Here is a 19,074-nt window from a genome sequence, read left to right on the forward strand (position 1 = left end):
CATCTCTCCTATTTGTCCCCTATCTCTCCATTCATGTGTTCTTCCCCGCTTCTTCAGGCCCTCATCATCTTTTGCCAGGACTACAGAAGTAATTACCTTCCAGCTTCAAGTCTTTCTCTTCTCCAATCCATTCTCCATGTAGCTGCCAAAGTAAGCTTTAAAAAAAAAAAAGTTTCCTTTTTTGTTTTTGTGGGCTAATGAGGGTTAAGTGACTTCCCCAGGGTCACACAGCTAGTAAGTGTCAAGTGTCTGAGACTGGATTTGAACTCAGATCCTCTTGAAACCAGGGCTGATGCTTTATCCATTGAACCACCTAGCTGGCCCCCAAAGTGAGTTTTTTTTAAAAACACAGGCTCCTGACCAATTCATTCTCCTCTTCAGTAAACTCCAATGTTTTCCTAACACTCCTAGTATCAAATATGAACTCCTGTTTGACATTTAAAAGCCTTCCAGGGGCAGCTAGGTGGCGCAGTGGATAGAGCACTGGCCCTGGATTCAGGAGAACCTGAGTTCAAATATGGACTCAGACACTTGACACTTACCAGCTGTGTGACCCTGGGCAAGTCACTTAACCCCAATTGCCTCATCAAAAAAAAAAAAAAGCCTTTCAACTTACTTTCTAGCCTTACTATGTATTAATTTCCTTCAGGCATTCCATTCCCACAATAATCTAGCTTTCTTTTCCAAGTGGGATTTTTCCTTCTGAATGCACCCAAATGTAGTTTCACATTTGTCTAACTAGGCTGTCAGAACCTAGGTTCATTGGTCCATTCTTCCAATCCCAAGTTGACTCTCAAGTTTCATGATTGACCAGCTTCTGGTTTTTCACTTAATAGTATTAGGTCAACCTTGTTTTCCAATACATTTTCTCAATGTTCCAGAAGGCCTTTTCAAAATATGACTGAAAAGTCTACACAGTTCTAACTGTGAAGAGTTGAACACCTCAGGTTCTTGAGACTTTTTGATTAATTTAGCTTTCCCATCCACTGTTTCCTCTAAAGTAAAGCCCATACTTCACCTCCATTTGTGATAATGCTTTAAAAAAAATAAGCTTTGAATGATCCAAGACAGCTCTGAAGGACTTATGAAAAATGCAATCCATCTACAGAGAAAGAATTGATGGTATCTGAATACAGACTGAAGAATAAATTTTTTGTTAGTTCCTTTTTCTAAAGTTTTTTTTTATCTGTTTTCTTTCATAACCTGACTAATGTGGAAATGTTTTGTATGACTACACAGGTATAACTTATATTGAATTGCTTGAGTTCTTAAGGGGGGGGAAGGAGGGAGGAAGAGAATTTGGAATACAACGTTTTTAAAATTGATGTTAGGGGCAGCTAGATGGCGCAGTGGTTAAAGCGCTGGCCCTGGATTCAGGAGTACCTGAGTTCAAATGCAGCCTCAGACACTTAACACTTACTAGCTGTGTGACCCTGGGCAAGTCACTTAACCCCCATTGCCCCGCAAAAAAAAAAAAATTGATGTTAAAATTTGTTTTTACATGTAATTTGGGGAAAATATAATTCTAAATAAAATTAAAAATCAGCTTTGCTTCCATTCCTTATAGCTGGTAACACCAGAAGCAGTATTGTTTCATCATCAGTTATTTCATGGTGAAGCCTACTGCCAATTCTTCTCCCTCAATCTTTCCTTTTTTGTGTGTTTTTTTTTTGTTTTTTTGTTTTTGCGGGGCAATGGGGGTTAAGTGACTTGCCCAGGGTCACACAGCTAGTAAGTGTCAAGTGTCTGAGGCCGGATTTGAACTCAGGTACTCCTGAATCCAGGGCCGATGCTTTATCCACTGCACCACCTAGCCACCCCTCAATCTTTCCTTTTGAACTATAAAGATTGCAGCTCCATAAAGGCTATGTTTCTTTTGTCTTGGATGACTATGTATTATTATGTAGGGGTTAAAGCCTATCTGCAGAAATCTCATTGTATCATAGGTGCTAGAGCTGGAAGGGACCTTAGCAATCATCTGCTCCTCTTTAGTTAAGGCCCACATCCTCTAAATTGCCATTTCAGTCCTAGCCTTGTGAATAGAACCATTTAAGACAATTAAAACCCATCAGGACTACTAGCTCTAATTTGAGATGAAAAAGAAATAAGTAAGCAAACAAACCCCTGGGCAAGTGAGAGAAAACCCTATTAGGGCTTGCCCGAGATGACCCCTTTCATTGTCTCCAAGTCCAAAGATTCAATGATTCCATGACCTTATCAACAAATAAATTGGGTGCCTGCTATGTACAAAAGCATCCCACTAGCTGAATGAAATAAAAATGAGTCCAACTGTCAGCAAAGGAAGTGAGAAATCCCTGCCAGGAGATCATTTAGCTAACTAGAAGTCTAATTTCATTTTCCCTCACCAAGAGACTTACAGTGAAATGCAAATAAGAAAGCTAACCTCAAAATAAGAATGATTCCTTAGGACAAACAAGGTATCTTCAAAGTTCACAAAAGAGACCCCTTTGCTCAAAGCTCTGGTAATTCCTTAATAAATGTTTGTTCATGGGAATTGGAAACTGCTTCCTGGGTCATTAGTCGGTCTGGCAACAAGCATTTATCAAGGACTTCATATGTGCCCACCCCCGAATTAAGTGCTGGGAGAAACAAAGAAAGGCAAAAACAACCTCTGTTCTCAAGGAACATATTCTAATGAGGGAGATAATATGTAAGAAATGAAGGTCTTGTTTGTTCTTATTTTTTGAAGAGAACCAATGACAGAAGGGCAGCTAGGTGGCACAGTGGATCAAGCACCAGTCCTGGATTCTGGAGGACCTGAGTTCAAATCTGACCTCAGACACTTGACACGTACTAGCTGTGTGACCCTGGGCAAGTCACTTAACCAGCAGAAAAAAAGAGAGAAAGAGAACCGATGACAGAGCCACAAGGTTAGATCTTGACTCATGGTTGAATTGGATTTAAGTGAGGCAGAGTTGCCCAAAGTCATCAGCTTCTCCCTGAGCAAGACAAAAATCAGGATGACTGGCAATGGTCCAGGATGCAGTGGATCACCTTGGCCTCAACGATATCTGACCAAACTCCAAGTGCTCCACAGCACCTACTCTTGTTGCTTTTGTGGCTATTGGAACAAATTGTTCTCATCCACCAATTCTGATAGGAAGTTTTTACTTGCCGGGAGTAGATATACTCTTTTTTTTTTTTTTGGTGAGGCAATTGGGGTTAAGTGACTTGCCCAGGGTCACACAGCTTGTAAGTGTCAAGTGTCTGAGGCCAGATTTGAACTCAGGTCCTCCTGACTCCAAGGCCGGTGCTCTATCCACTGCGCCACCTAGCTGCCCCTAGTAGATACACTCTTAACTCACTAATGGGTTGGAGGCCTTTGATTACCCTTAACCTGATTTGGTCCATCTGCTGAGATGGTTTACCAGGGTATGGCCACTGCACGTGTGGTACAGCTTCTTGGAGTCACAGGAGAGAATTACGTGCCAAGTAAATACCAAAAGTGGATGAGCAGGGGGCAGCTAGGTGGTGCAGTGGATAGAGCACTGGCCCTGGATTCAGGAGGACCTGAGTTCAAATCCGGCCTCAGACACTTAACACTTACTAGCTGTGTGACCCTAGGCAAGTCACTTAACCCCAATTGCCTCACTAAAAAAAAAAAAGTGGATGAGCAGCCCTCATAGTAGAGGTACTAGTCTTCCTTGAATATCCCATATACCTCACCATCCCCCCAAAATGAGATACATATAAGATATACACATTAAACTTCTTTAGTATTAATTAACCTCAACTCAGTGTATAAAGGCACACCCTTTAGTGGAAACCGTTGAGGAAAGGACTAAGAAGACTTATTTTTCTTATGTTGAACATAAGATGCTTGACTCAAGTTCTACTTTGAGTCAAGGAAAGGATTAAGAAAGAGGGGACAGACTGGAGCAATACGAAGGTGTGATTTCTTTTCTCAGACCCTCTGTCCCCCACCAACCCTACAAGAAGACTGTAGCAACTGGGAAGATGTTGGTTCTTTTCCATTTACCACAGAACCTAAGTCACTCCCAGTCAGGCACTTGCTTAAATTTCACCTAATAGTCTCAGGCTGATATGTTTATTAAAATTAATCAATATAGAGGCAGGTAGGTGACGCAGTAGATAGAGCACCAGCCCTGGAGTCAGGAGTACCTGAGTTCAAATCCGGCCTCAGACACTTAACACTTACTAGCTGTGTGACCCTGGGCAAGTCACTTAACCCCAATTGCCTCACTTAAAAAAAAAACCAACAACAACAAAAGTGAATATAAAATATATACAAAGTAAAAACAAGTAAGAGGGCTGGGACACTAGTAACTTAGAATTAGTTAAGACTTTGTATTTGAAAGTAATAATAACTATGCTATTATTATTTTAGGTATTCTATTATATATATGTATATACATACACACACACACACACACACACACACATATATATATATCTTTATAAATCACATGGCACTTTAAGGTTTGCTGTCATGAGAGAGATTGTGAACCAATTAGGGAAGTTTAAAAGGACTGCCTTGTGGTGAGGGCCCAGTTGAGATCATGTGACATAAATTTGAAGCAGATCCAGTTAGCACGGTTTTGTGATTTTCTCCACCTTTGTTCAACGGTCCATGTATAAGAGCAGTGGATAGTGGCAATATTCTCAATTTGCAGTTGGGGAAACTGAGGAAACCCAGGTACAAGCCTTCAAAGTGGAGCCAAGAGGGGGAAAGGGGTCAAGGCTGAGGCTTTCTGGGAAATCTCTTGGTTTTCCATTCTTCCACTCAACCCCTACCAAACCAGGATTCAGCACAAGGGAATACACTATTTACTCTCCAAATTACTCTTTATTACTTAAAAAAGGCTCAGGTGGCATAACAAATTTACACCTAACCTTATTAATTAACTGTTTTGTGACAGAAAACATTTAACTGCCTGTTTGCATTTTGGAATTTGATAAACAGAAAAACTCTTTTCCATCTAAGTCAATTCTGACCCCATTCCCATCTCTAGGCAACAATATACCTTGCAACAATAAACTTCTATATGACCTCCCCATCCCTCCCTTTTCTCTACTCAACCTTTTCCCCCCTCCCATTTATTTGTGTTATTCTGACAAATGACTGTTAATTAGAGCATTTTCCTCCTTTCCCTTTCAAAAAAGAGATCGTAGCATTTCAGCATCAAGTTGGGGATGTTACTATGCTCACAATCACACCTAGTTTTGGCAGGCTCCACAGGCAATTGGCAATCTCACTGTTTTGCCTCATTTGGAACAGGTCACGGCTTTGCTGATAGGAGCCTGGGCCCTCTGGGTGATGGGAGAGAAGATTCTTTGCTTGGGCATCCTGGCCTGGTAAAGGCAAGCTGAGGAATTAAGTCCATTTTCAGAAAAATGACCAGGTCATATGATTCAGTCAAGATCATAGAAAGCACTACCTTTACAGAAGAGGAAACTGAGGCCCAGAAAGAAGTGACACAGAATCAGAGACTGAGAGCTGCAAGGTACCACAGAGGCCACTGAGTCCAACCCCCTCATTTTCCTCATTTCAGTGAAGAAGCTGAAGCCTAGGTCACACAGCAGGACTGAAACTGAAGTCTTTCTAACTTAAAAGCCCCAGCATCCTATGCACTTCTCCATCTAAATTAGACAGAGTTTTCCAGTTTCCCATTTCAACACCTCCCAGACAGGAGGGCTGATCAAAACTGGGATGGGTTTATTCATACCTTTGCTAAAGCTGAACCTCTGCCTAGAAATTAGTCCCCTTTCGGGTCCTCCAATCTGAATCCCACCCATCCTTCAACGTCTAAGTCAAGCTCTACCTCTCTATGAAGCTACCTCCTGCCAGTACTCTTTGGGGACTCATAACAGTAACATTGAACCATCCGTATTCCATCAGTTCCATTTGTGACCAGTGTGGCACTATGAGTTAGCATTGGCATTAGGTATAATATTTGAGACCAGGGATGGGCAAGTCCTGGATAAACTTACATAGAGTTCTAAGTCCATGGCTCCCTTCCTTCCCTGGTGGTATTCCTACCAGCCCATGGCTCCTACACTAAGGCTCCCCTCAAACAAGATGATATTTGTAAAGTGCTTAGCACAGTGCTCTCCACCCACCCTTCAGATGATCTTCAAACAAAACATTGATGATAACTAAAGTTTCTTATATGTGTTTGCTGAGTCCCAACTAACGTGGGTCAAAAGGGTACTGATATGGAGTGGGGGCAATTCCTTGGCAAGAGGGGAGAGGGACATGATCACTTCCTCCCTGAGGTGGCTGCCATCCCCATTTTCTTGTTCAGTTCTGTCTGATTCTATGTGAAAGTCCATAGGGTTTTGTTTGCAAAGATACTGGAGTGGTTTGCCATTTCCTTATCCAGTGCGTCCCCATTTTTAAAGATGTGGAAGTGAAGCAAATAGGGGTTAAGTGACTTGCCCAGGTTCACACAGCTAGTAAGTATATACGACTGGATTTGAACTCATATCTTCCTGACTCTAGGCTCAGTGCTCTATCCATGGTAACACCTTGGATTTCCCTTGGCATTCCCTACCTTGAAGTAAGTCATCCAGAGGCACAGTCAGTCATCCCTGGAGGCTAATAGAGATGTTTTCCCTCCTTGGGTGCTGCCTTCATTCTCTTCTACTCTTTTTAGGTTGAGGTCCAGGACTCTCCAGGAGATACCTGGTTCAGGTGCACCCACAAGGGATTATACTCCAAGCTGACAATGGATTTTTCCCAGGTTCAGATTTGGTGAATAAAATCTTGTTTGTTTGTTTGTTAGTTTGTTTTGGAGGCAATTGGATTTAAGTGACTTGCCCAGGGTCACACAGCTACTAAGTGTTAAGTGTCTGAGGCCAGATTTGAACCCCAGGTCCTCCTGACTCCAGGGCCAGTGCTCTATCCACTGCGCCACCTAGCTGCCCCCGGTGAATAAAATCTTAACACAAGAAAGTACAAAAGAATGAAATAATAATGATATAATGAAAAGTGATGGGAGTGATATTTTCTTGTAGGCGGTCCTACCCAAACTTCCCTGAAATCATATCTGGTAAATGGCTCTGAAGCCAAAATGGAGAGCAATGCTAATTCAAGCAGTTAATGGATCCAATTCACCCATAAAAGGACAAAAGTACGCCTCCTAGTCATTCTGCACTAAACTCACTGATCTAGAAGTCCAGAGTGAATGACCTATATCAACTAATTAACCATCAAGTATTTACAATGGAAGGAGTCCTGGCTTTGGATATTAAATTCCCTTTTAAATCTAAATCTCTGATTCTGTGATCTTATGACAGGATTTCAGTTTACATCCCACCCCTGATACTTACTACCTCTATGACTTGGGGTAAATTATTTAATTTTCCTGGCCTTCTGTATCCTCATCTGGAAAATTAAAGTTTTGAACTAGGTGGGAGGCAGCTTAGCGTAGTGGATGCCCCAAATGCTGCCACTATTTAGTGTAGTATTTATGTATTTCTTAACCATTTAAAATGTATAAGACTGTGATACTATTTTTATTAGGTTCCTATCTTTTTTTTAATGACTATTGATGATATTTTGGACTGTTGTGCCCCTAATCCAATTTTCCCATTAATTTTGTTGCTTTTATTGCATTCTTTTGCATAGTACAATGATTTTATAGTAGAATTGACTGGATCCAGGATCACTAGACCATCCTTCAGGGGAATGCGAAGGTCACGGAGGTCAGAAGTGGGAACTACATTTAAGGCTTACCACAATTTTCTGAGGTAACTAGTGCAAAGATGACTACCTCCATTTTATCGAAGAGGAAACTCAAAGAGGTTAAATACTTGCTCAATGACACAACTCACAAGAGTTGGAGCCAGCACATTGATATACACAGATACAACAGGCTTAAACCTTCATATACTCATGCAAATATACATATACACACACAGAGGTCTGCATATCCATAAATAGATGCACACATAAATGTGGACAAAGGGGAGGACCACCAGAACACCTAACACAAGGTACTGACCTATAGTTAATAAGACCTGAGTTCAAATCCTGCTTCAGACACTTGACACCAAGCAATTCACTTAATCTCTCTGGACCTCAGTTTCTTTGTTGGTAAAAAAAAAAGGGGGGGGCGGGGAGTTGGATTCAATGGCCCCTAAGGTCCTTTTCAAATTTAAATTTGTGATCCTATCACCTGCCCATTTTTTTGACATTAGAGTTCCTTTGCTGTATAGAAAGTTGCCCCAACCCCTTGAAAAAGAGCCCGGGGGCAGCTAGGTGGCGCAGTAGATAAAGCACCGGCCCTGGATTCAGGAGTACCTGAGTTCAAATCAGGCCTCAGACACTTGACACACTTGATACTTACTAGCTGTGTGACCCTGGGCAAGTCACTTAACCCCCATTGCCCCACAAAAAAAAAAAAACCAAAAAACAAAAACAAAAATGAAAACGAAAAAGAGCCCAGGCCTCTCTCTGTTTCCCCCATCCTCTTCAGGATGTTCCTCTCCTTGGTTTCTCAGCACCAAAGTTACAACTGGCAAAGAGAATGCTAATAACTATGACAGCTACTATTTCCACCTGTTTCTACCACGAATCGCCTCTTTTAAATGCCATTTTAGACTCTGTTGAACAGTGGAGGAAACATGCTGTGCAGGCTGTCGTGGAAAAGGAGAAAGGAATGAGCAAGAGGATATAGTTGGAGTGTGAAAAGGGGCGAGTAACTAAGTGACTTCCCATTCCAATAGCCACACGTGAGAAGTACATAATTGCTTTTAGCACAGTGGGATGGATGGAGATACAAAAGGTCAAATCAGGGACCCATCCTGTAATATCTTTGCTAAGCAGCCGCTTTAGATGTGGCAAAAGCATATTCATGAATTGAGGAGCTGGAGTGTTAGACTGGCTTTTCAGATGGAGGCTGTGTGTTCTCTATTTGATGTGTGCCTGCCGCGGTGATTGGATTCACGGGGAGTGAGTGACTTCTCAATACTCAACAGACTTCTGGCCATGAATTGGACCAAATAGAATACTTGGTGGGCAGCTGAGATAACCACGCTAAGTGAATTTCATGTTTCTTCCTATCCACCCCTCTACATCTGACATGAAGTACAGAATAATGTTCAAATTACTAGTCTGATGTTCAAGACTTTCCACAATCTGTCCCCAACCTACCTTTGTAGACTTGTCTCTTGCCATTTTCTGTGATGAATTTTTTGCTTCATCCAATTTGATCTACTCACTCTCCTGTGAACATACTGTGACTATACCCATTTCTATAACTTTGTTCACGTGGGCCTTCCTTCTGATATAATATGATGTAATGGGGGGGGCACCATAATTTGGAATTATAAGGCCTGGGTTGGGATCCCAGCTTGGGTTCTTACTATCTGTATGACGTTTTCTGTCTGTTGAAAGTCTCCTATCCTTTTAGACATCCTAAATGAAGCCTTCCCTGACCACCCCCAGCCCCTAGTGATCTCTTCATACTCTAAACTCCTCTAGTACTTCTTATCTGTACAACTCATTTGTCCCTTAACTTCATATTGTCTTGTTGTTAATATATACACCATTTCTCTTTAAGAAGGGGATAATTAGGGGGCAGCTAGGTGGCGCAGTGGATAGAGCACCGGCCCTGGAGTCAGGAGTACCTGAGTTCAAATCCGGCCTCAGACACTTAACACTTACTGGCTGTGTGACCCTGGGCAAGTCACTTAACCCCAATTGCCTCACTTAAAAAAAAAAAAAAGAAGGGGATAATTATACCTTACTTATGTTACAGGTTTATAGTGAGGTTGAGATGTGATAATATATAAAAAAGAATGTCATAAACCATAAAGGGTTGTACAAGTATAGGGACAGCTAGGTGGTATAGTGGATAGAGTGCCTGGCCTGGAGTCAGGAAGACTCATCTTCCTGAGTTCAAAACTGACCCCAGACACTTGCTAGCTGTGTGACCCGGGCAAGTCACTTAGACCCTGTAGATGAGCTGGAGAGGGAAATGGCAAACCACTCCCATATCTTTGCCAAATAAAGATCACAATGAGTCAAACATGACTACAACAACTGAACAACAAAATACAGCATAGATAAGCCATTGTAAAAAGGCATATATGTTATGTGATCAAGTCAACGAGCCTTTAGTTAGTGCCTATTATGTGCTAGATACTCTGCTACAGGCTAGGAATACAAATATGAGCAAAAAGAAAGACAGTCTCTGCCCTCAAGGAGCTTTTTTATTCTAATGGGAGAACACAATATATAAAAGGGAGGAGAGACAGGAAGGAAGGGGCCCATGAAAAGGCATCATGGAGAACTCATGACACAATTGCTCCAAAAAACATCCAAATAACGCCATAGGACAATGCCCGGAGCAGCAAAACCCATAGATGAATGTGCTGAAATCATCTTCTAACCAAGAACAGCTTGGAAGGTCAGAAGGAGGGAGCTGCTGTACTGATATAGGAGTGGAGCCCAATCCCACAATCACCCTGACACAGATCCAGTCCCAGGAAGGCCTCACCAGAGAAGCAGACCCCCAGAGCCTCTGAATCAGTGGATCAGGTGGGGGAGGGGCACAGGCTCGGCAAAGCTGACAACCACAACACACAAAACTGGTTGATTAGCAAGTTGGTCTGGGGTCATCTACAGACCAGGGAATAGGCCAGGCAAGTGAAGAACCTGATCCTCCTTAAGTCATACCACCCGGGACTTCTTAAGCTTGGGATACTGCAGCCCGGAAACAGAGTCCTTCCTTCCTTCCTTCCTTCCTTCCTTCCTTCCTTCCTTCCTTCCTTCCTTCCTTCCTTCCTTCCTTCCTTCCTTCCTTCCTTCCTTCCTTCCTTCCTTCCTTTCTTCCTTCCTTCCTTCCTTCCTTCCTTCCTTCCTTCCTTCCTTCCTTCCTTCCTTCCTTCCTTCCTTCCTTCCTTCCTTCCTTCCTTCCTTCTCCTTCCTTCCTTCCTTCCTTCCTTCCCTCCCTTCCTTCCTTCCTTCCTTCCTTCCTTCCTTCCTTCTCCTTCCTTCCTTCCTTCCTTCCTTCTCCTTCCTTCCTTCCTTCCTTCTCCTTCCTTCCTTCCTTCCTTCCTTCTCCTTCCTTCCTTCCTTCCTTCCTTCTCCTTCCTTCCTTCCTTCTCCTTCCTTCCTTCCTTCCTTCTCCTTCCTTCCTTCCTTCCTTCCTTCCTTCTCCTTTCTTCCTTCCTTCCTTCCTTCCTTCCTTCTCCTTCCTTCCTTCCTTCCTTCCTTCCTTCCTTCCTTCCTTCCTTCCTTCCTTCCTTCTCCTTCCTTCCTTCCTTCCTTCCTTCCTTCTCCTTCCTTCCTTCCTTCCTTCTCCTTCCTTCCTTCCTTCCTTCTCCTTCCTTCCTTCCTTCCTTCTCCTTCCTTCCTTCCTTCCTTCCTTCCTTCCTTCCTTCCTTCCTTCCTTCCTTCCTTCCTTCCTTCTCCTTCCTTCCTTCCTTCTCCTTCCTTCCTTCCTTCCTTCTCCTTCCTTCCTTCCTTCCTTCCTTCCTTCTCCTTCCTTCCTTCCTTCCTTCCTTCCTTCCTTCCTTCCTTCCTTCCTTCCTTCCTTCTCCTTCCTTCCTTCCTTGCTTCCTTCTCCTTCCTTCCTTCCTTCCTTCCTTCCTTCCTTCCTTCCTTCCTTCCTTCCTTCTCCTTCCTTCCTTCCTTTCGCAGTGAGGGTTAAGTGACTTGCCCAGGGACACACAGCTAGTAAGTGTCAAGTGTCTGAGGCCAAATTTGAATTCAGGTCCTTCTGAATCCAGGGCTGGTGCTCTTATCCACTGCACCACCTAGCTGCTCCTCAATTCCTTTTACCAATATGAATATATTGCCTTTTCTACAACTAGGGGCATAGAGAATTTAAGAGATGTGGCCAGGGCAACACATCTAGTATGTGTGAGAAGTGAGATTTGAACTCAGGTCTTCTTGATTCTGAGAGTGGGTCTCTATCTTCTACATCATGCTGATGATGTTGTGTATCACATAAAATCTCTTGAGTTTTTACTGTCCTAAGGTTGAGAGGAACTAATTTTGCTGGGAACGAAGAGACCTACATTTCATTTCTCAATTATCTCTGATTCTCTGTGGGACCTGGATTTAGTTGTCTCTTTTCTTTGGTCCTCTGCTTCTTTTCTTCTATAATAGGTATAAACAATCAACAAGCATTTATTAAGTACCTACAATGTACCAGGCACTGTGATACCAGTAGGGCAACAGTACTGAACTGGTAGTTTAAGGATCTATTTCTTCCTAGTCCTGAATCAGCAGTCAGACCAAGACTTGTCAGAGCAAAGATCAAAATTAGTACAAAACTAGAAGAAAAAATGTGAAAAGATATGGCATGCAGTTGAAACAACTTAGTCCTAACCTATTCAAACAAGTTGATGTTTTTTAAAAATTTTATTTATTTTAATTATTTTTCCAATTACATGCAAAGATTTTTTTTGAGTTCCAGATTTTTCTCCCACCTTCCTTTCCTTCTCCCTCCTGAGAACAGCAAGCAATTTGATATAGGTTATACATTACAATCATGTTAAACATATTTCCACATTAGTCATGTTGTAAGAGAAGAATCAGAACAAAAGAAAAAATACAAGAAAGAATAAACAAGAACAGTAACAAAAAAGTTACAACAAAATTGAAAATAGTAAACTTCAATCTGCATTCAGACTCCATAGTTCTTTTTCTTAATGTGGAGAGCATTTTCCACCATAAGTCTTTTGGCATTGTCTTGGATTATTGCATTGCTGAGGAGAGTTAGATCTATCACACACTTATCACACAATGTTGTTGATACTGTGTACAATATTCTCTTGGTTCTTCTCATTCCATTGGGCATCAAAATTCATGTAAGTCTTTCCAAGTTTTTCTGAAATCCATTTGCTTGGGGTTTTTTTGTTTTTGTTTTTGTTTTGTTTGTTTGTTTGTTTTAGTGAGGCAATTGGGGTTAAGTGACTTGCCCAGGGTCACACAGCTAGTAAGTGTTAAGTGTCTGAGGCCAGCTTTGAACTCAGGTACTCCAGACTCCAGGGCCCGTGCTCTATCCACTGTGCCACCTAGCTGCCCCTGCTTATTTTTTTATAACTCAATAGTATTCCATTTACATTCATATACCACAATTTGTTTAGCCATTCCCCAGTTGATGGGCATCACCTCAATTTCCAATTCTTTGCTACCACAGAAAGAGCAGCTATATAAATAGTTTTGTACATGTGGCTCCTTTTCCCTTTTTTATTATCTCTTTGAGATATAGACCTAGTAGTGGTATTGTTGGGTCAAAGAGCATGCACAGTTTTATAGCCTTTTGGGCATGGTTCCAAATTACTCTCCAGAATGATTGGATCAGTTCACAGTTCCACCAGCAGTACATTAGTGTTTCAATTTTCCCACATCTTCTCTAATATTTATCATTTCCCTTTTTTGTTTTATTAGCCAATTGGATAGGTATAAGGCGGTACCTTATACCTAGTAGTAGTTTTAATTTGCATTTCTCTAATCAGGAGTGATTGAGAACATTTTTTCATATGGCTGTAGATAGCTTTAATTTCATTATCTGAAAACTGCCTGTTCATATCCTTTGACCATTTCTCAATATTCTTGTATATTTGCTTCAGTTCTCTACATATTTTAGATATGAGGCCTTTATCAGAAACACTGTAAAAATTATTTCCCATCTTTCTGCTTTCCTTCTAATCTTGTTTGCATTGGTTTTGTTTATGCAAAACCTTTTTAATTTAATGTAGTCCAAATGATACACGCGGAGTTTTGTGATGTTCTCTATCTCATCTTTGGTCACAAATACTTCCCCTCTCCATAGATCTGACAAGTAAATTATTCCTTCCTTTTCTAATTTGCCTATGGTATCACCCTTTATGTCTAGATCTTGTACCCATTTTGACTTTACTTTGGTGTACGGTGTAAAATGTTGGCCTATGCCTAGTTTCTGCCATACTATTTTCCAGTTCTCCCAGCAGTTTTTGTCAAATAGTGAGTTCTTATCCCAGAAGCTGGAGTCTTTAGGTTTATCAAACAGGAGATTGCTATATTAATTTACTGCTGTGTCCAACAAATTATTGTTAATGAAAAATAGGTAACATAGTATAGATAACACACAATAATAATTTCACATAGAAGTTTAACCCATCTGAATCAATTGGCAGTACAGGAGAAGGGAGAAGGGAAAAAGCATTCATTCATTCATTCATTTTGATAATAAAAACTTTTATTTAAAGTTTTGATTTCCAAATTCTATTCCTTCCTCCCTTCCTTTTTCCCTTCCCTCCTCCCTGAGGTGGTAAGCAATTAGATATAGTTTATACATGTGCAGTTATGTAAAACATTACCATATTAGTCATTCCAACAGGCATTTATTTAGCACTTACAATGTGCCAAGCACTTTATAAATGTTATCTTGTTTGATCTACAATCCAACCAAAAGAGACTAAAAAGTGCGTTATTCAGCAAATACTTCACTTAGTTGCCAATGAGAGATAGCAGACAAGGGTAATACCACTTTAAAGTAAAAACTAATTTGTAAAAACTTACAGAGAAGGATGATGGAAGAGGCTGAGTAATAGTGCCCCAATGAAGTGAAGAGAATTAGTGGAAGGTAAACCCAAGTTGAACATTGCTTGCTGAGAGAACAAAACTAAGTAGACTTGTCCTGAGAGCATTTAAGAATGGAACTAGAAGGACAACAAAAAGGAAAAAGATGAAAAAGATCTGCAGACTTAAAAAAACACAAACAAACCGGGGGCAGCTAGATGGCGCAGTGGATAAAGCACTGGACCTGTATTCAGGAGTACCTGAGTTCAAATTCGGCCTCAGACACTTGACACTTACTAGCTGTGTGACAGTGGGCAAGTCACTTAACCCCCACTGCCCTGCAAAAACAAACAAACAAACAAAAAAACCCCCAACAACTAACAGTTTCATCATCAAGAACAATAGAGTCATACCCTCAAACTCCAACATCACAGTCAGGGATATGTTTTAGAGGAAGTATAAATTATGCTAAAGAAACAACGAGAACAGCATCTGAATTAGACCAAGTTTATACACAGTGATTCAAGTGTATTTACAAATGATATATGAGGGATAATTTATTCCACAAGAGATCAGAAGGAGGGAAAGATACTAAGGTCATGGAAAAATTCTCAGATCTGATCAGAGCTTAAAAAAAAAATGTGATAGAGAACACCAATAAGTATTGATAGTGTCATTTAAAATATTGGGGGGCTAGCCTGTTTCTGTCTAAATTATTGGGGAACTATGCTGGGGTTTCTAAGATATTGCTACTTATAAATTAATGGCTATTGCACCAGTTTTGGCAGTAAGCATTTATTAAATCATATTAAATGTTAGAACATTGACCTCATTTAACACAAGCCAAACCCCGCCCCCACCCCACCCCCCAGCACCATATTGTCTCTAAGAGAGTACATGGCTCCAAACAAAGTTCAGAAGTCCTACATTACCTAGAGAAAGAGCTACTGGACAGCCTTTTTCACCTAGCCCGTGTCCCAGAATGGCATTCACCTCAAGATCCCAGTCTCTTTTCCTCTTTCGACCAAGGCAGCTCTTACACACTGATCAAAGCTAATTGGCTAGCCTCATTCAATTGCATTGGTTGATGTGACCTGACAGACCCCCTGAGGGCAAAGGCGCTTCAGATAGGTGTGGTTTTAATCTCTATTTCTATTGATCCACCCTTGGACTGGTCCCAAAAGGGCAAGTCTGGGTGAAGAGAAAGTTGACTAAGACTCTGTCCCTGTGTCCCCCAAGAAATCCATTATCAATAATTATTTTCTCACACACATAAGACTTAATAGTCTCCCAAGAAATGAAAATGAGTGTGATGCAGAGGACAATCAAAATATAAATGGTTTATGGGAGCAAACTACAACATATAAAGAAAAAGAAACAGCAAAGGGGTAAAGAATGTCATCAAAGGGGGCAGCTAGGTGGCACAGTAGATAAAGCACGGGTCCTGGATTCAGGAGGACCTGAGTTCAAATCTGAACTCAGACAAATGACACTTACTAGATGTGTGACCCTCATTGCCCTGCAAATTAAAAAAAAAAAAGTCATCCAGGAAATGTATAATTTAAAAAAGAAGGTAGACTGGTCCCATGGGAATAGGAAGGAATAATGAGTGGGCAGCCCAAATGGTCGCCTTATAATCATTTATGGATTCAAATCCATTCCTGATTTTAACTCTGCAAAAGGAGTCTTCCTGACTCCAGACCCAGCATTCTATGCACTATGGCGCCACCTAGTGCCTGCCTTATGCATGATAGTCATTAAATATTTTCTTTAAAATGTCAGCTTGGGCTGAACCAGTGAACCATTTTAGTTTTATATCCCATCTTAAGGTTTACAAAGTGCTTTACACTCCTTCTCTTCTCTGAGCCTTATAATGATTCCCTTAAGATGGTGTTATTATCCCCATTTTGCAGATAAGAAAACTGAGGCTCCAAGCAACTGAGTGATTTGCCCATTGAGAGGGACATATGGGTATGACCCTCCACTGAGATGGAAAGTGCCCCCCCCTTCGGCCTAGTGATCTGATCTCAAAGTCTTAAAGCCCCTTAAAGCCCCCGATTTCTCTCTCTCTCTGTTTTTTCTCTAGAGAGAGGCAATAATGGGAAGCTACTATCCCCCTTTCTAAATATAGGCATATCAACTTAAAAATTGCTTCATAGGGTCTGCACCGAGACATTATGTAGATATGATAAATTGTTGCTGAAACATGAAATTTTGCAAAATAACCTATGGCTGAACCCCTGAGGTTGGGGCACTCTGACCCAGGAGAGAGACTTATTGCTGAACATCCCAGGAGAAAGATTTATTGCTGAACCCAATTACCACATTTTGCTCAAATTAGATGTCTGTAAAAAGTATAAAAACTGGTTGATTTCTTTTTTTTTTTTTTTTTTAATTTTTTTTTTTTTAGATAGGCAATTGGGGTTAAGTGACTTGCCCAGGGCCACACAGCTAGTAAGTGTTAAGTGTCCAAGGCCGGATTTGAACTCAGGTACTCCTGACTCCAGGGCCGGTGCTCTATCCACTGCGCCACCTAGCTGCCCCAAAACTGGTTGATTTCTAATCCCGGTGTGTCACACCTCCTGGTTGTCCCAGTGAGTGTGGTACACCTTTCTTTCAAAAGAAATAAAATCAATGCTTCGGCCTCCTTTCTCCTCGAGTCTCTATTACAGGGGTCAGTGGGTGTACTTCCCATCCCACTCACCATGGTCAGGGAAAGGAATAAATAATACTAGCTACCTTTTATATAGCACTTTAAAGTCTGCAAAACTCTTTATATGTATTAGCTCATTTGATCCTCACAACAACCCTGGGAGGTAGGTGCTATTATTATCCCCAAATGGGGATAATGGGGCTGAGAGAAGTCCAGTGACTTGCCCAGCGTCACAAATCTGGTAATTGTCCAAGGCAGGATTTGAACTCAGATCTTCCTGACTCCAAATTTAATATTCTATCTGCCATACCACCTGCTTTCTCCCAACTCTAAGTCCACTGTGCTTTCACTTCATTTCTCACTTTGTTTAAAAAGGAGTTTGTGGGGGCAGCTAGATGGCACAGTGGATAGAGCACCGGCCCTGGAGTCAGGAGTACCTGAGTTCAAATTCGGCCTCAGACACTTAATACTTAACTAGCTGTGTGACTCTGGGCAAGTCACTTAACCCCAATTGCCTCACTAAAAAAAAAAAAAAAATTAAAAAAAAGGAGTTTGTGAACCACTTGACCTTATCTGATCACACACCCTTGACCTGATTAGGTCTTCACCTCTCACCACTATCTAACCTCTCTGACATACAGGACTAGAACAAACTTGAGAGGGCAAATCATCCATCTCTCTTCTTTTAGGTGAGGCTATATTTGAATGACCACTAACAGAAATATTTGTTTTTGTTTTTGTTTTTGCAGGGCAATGAGGGTTTAGTGACTTGCCCAGGATCACAAAAGCTAGTGTCAAGTGTCTGAGGTCACATTTGAACTCAGGTCCTCCTGAATCCAGGGCCAGTGCTTTATCCACTGCGTCACCTAGCTGCCCCTCCACTAACAGAAGTATAGGATGAACAGGGACTTGTTCACCAAATCCAAATATACTAGACTTCAGGGGAGTTCCCCTTGAAGCTTGAGAGAGGTTAGTTTAAGATTGATAAAAGGAGGGGCAGCTAGGTGGCGCAGTGGATAAAGCACTGGCCCTGGATTCAGGAGTGCCTGAGTTCAAATCCAGCCTCAGACACTTGATACTTACTAGCTGTGTGACCTTAGGCAAGTCACTTAACCCCCATTGCCCCACAAAACAAAAAACAAACAAAAAAAGATTGATAAAAGGAACCAAGCATTTTAAACAACCAGACCTAAACTTATGAAACTCATTGTCCATGATGGTACTGGTTGAAAATATAAAAAAATAAATTCCAGAAGTACTTAACTGAGAAACTCCATAAAGATTTAGTTATATAATCTTGGTCCTCAATTTCTTCATCAATCAATCAAAATTTATTAAGCACTGACTATGTGCTAGGCACTACTCTAAGCTCTGAGGATACAAAAAGAGGCAAAACCTGCCTTCAAAGAGTTTACAATCTAATGGGGAGCTTAGTAAAATAGGAATAATGTGTTACCTACCCCACTGGATTAAGTAATGGAAATGCTTTGTGAACTGCTAAATGTTACAGAATGTGAGCTGTTGTACTTCTTGTCCATGTCCTCCCACCCAGTTCACATTGCCCTTTTCTCAAAACAATTCAATGATCCTGAGAGAGAGACAAGGAAATATTTCAAATTTACAGATAAAAAAAAAATGAGATTTAAGGTTACATAGTCAACCTTTCACAGAGCTATCAATCCAAATCCTCCTGGAACCCATTTATATTTTCAGTAAAAGATGTACAGTCAGTCAGTAAATCAACTAGCATTTATTAATGACCTACCATTTGCCAGGCACTGGAAATTCAAAGAAAGGCAAAGTGGGGCAGCTAGGTGGCGCAGTGGATAGAGCACCGGCCCTGGAGTCAGGAGTACCTGAGTTCAAATCCGGCCTCAGACACTTAACACTTACTAGCTGTGTGACCCTGGGCAAGTCA

This window comes from Dromiciops gliroides, chromosome 2, assembly GCF_019393635.1.
Source record: "Dromiciops gliroides isolate mDroGli1 chromosome 2, mDroGli1.pri, whole genome shotgun sequence".
In the NCBI taxonomy this organism is placed as follows: domain Eukaryota; kingdom Metazoa; phylum Chordata; class Mammalia; order Microbiotheria; family Microbiotheriidae; genus Dromiciops; species Dromiciops gliroides.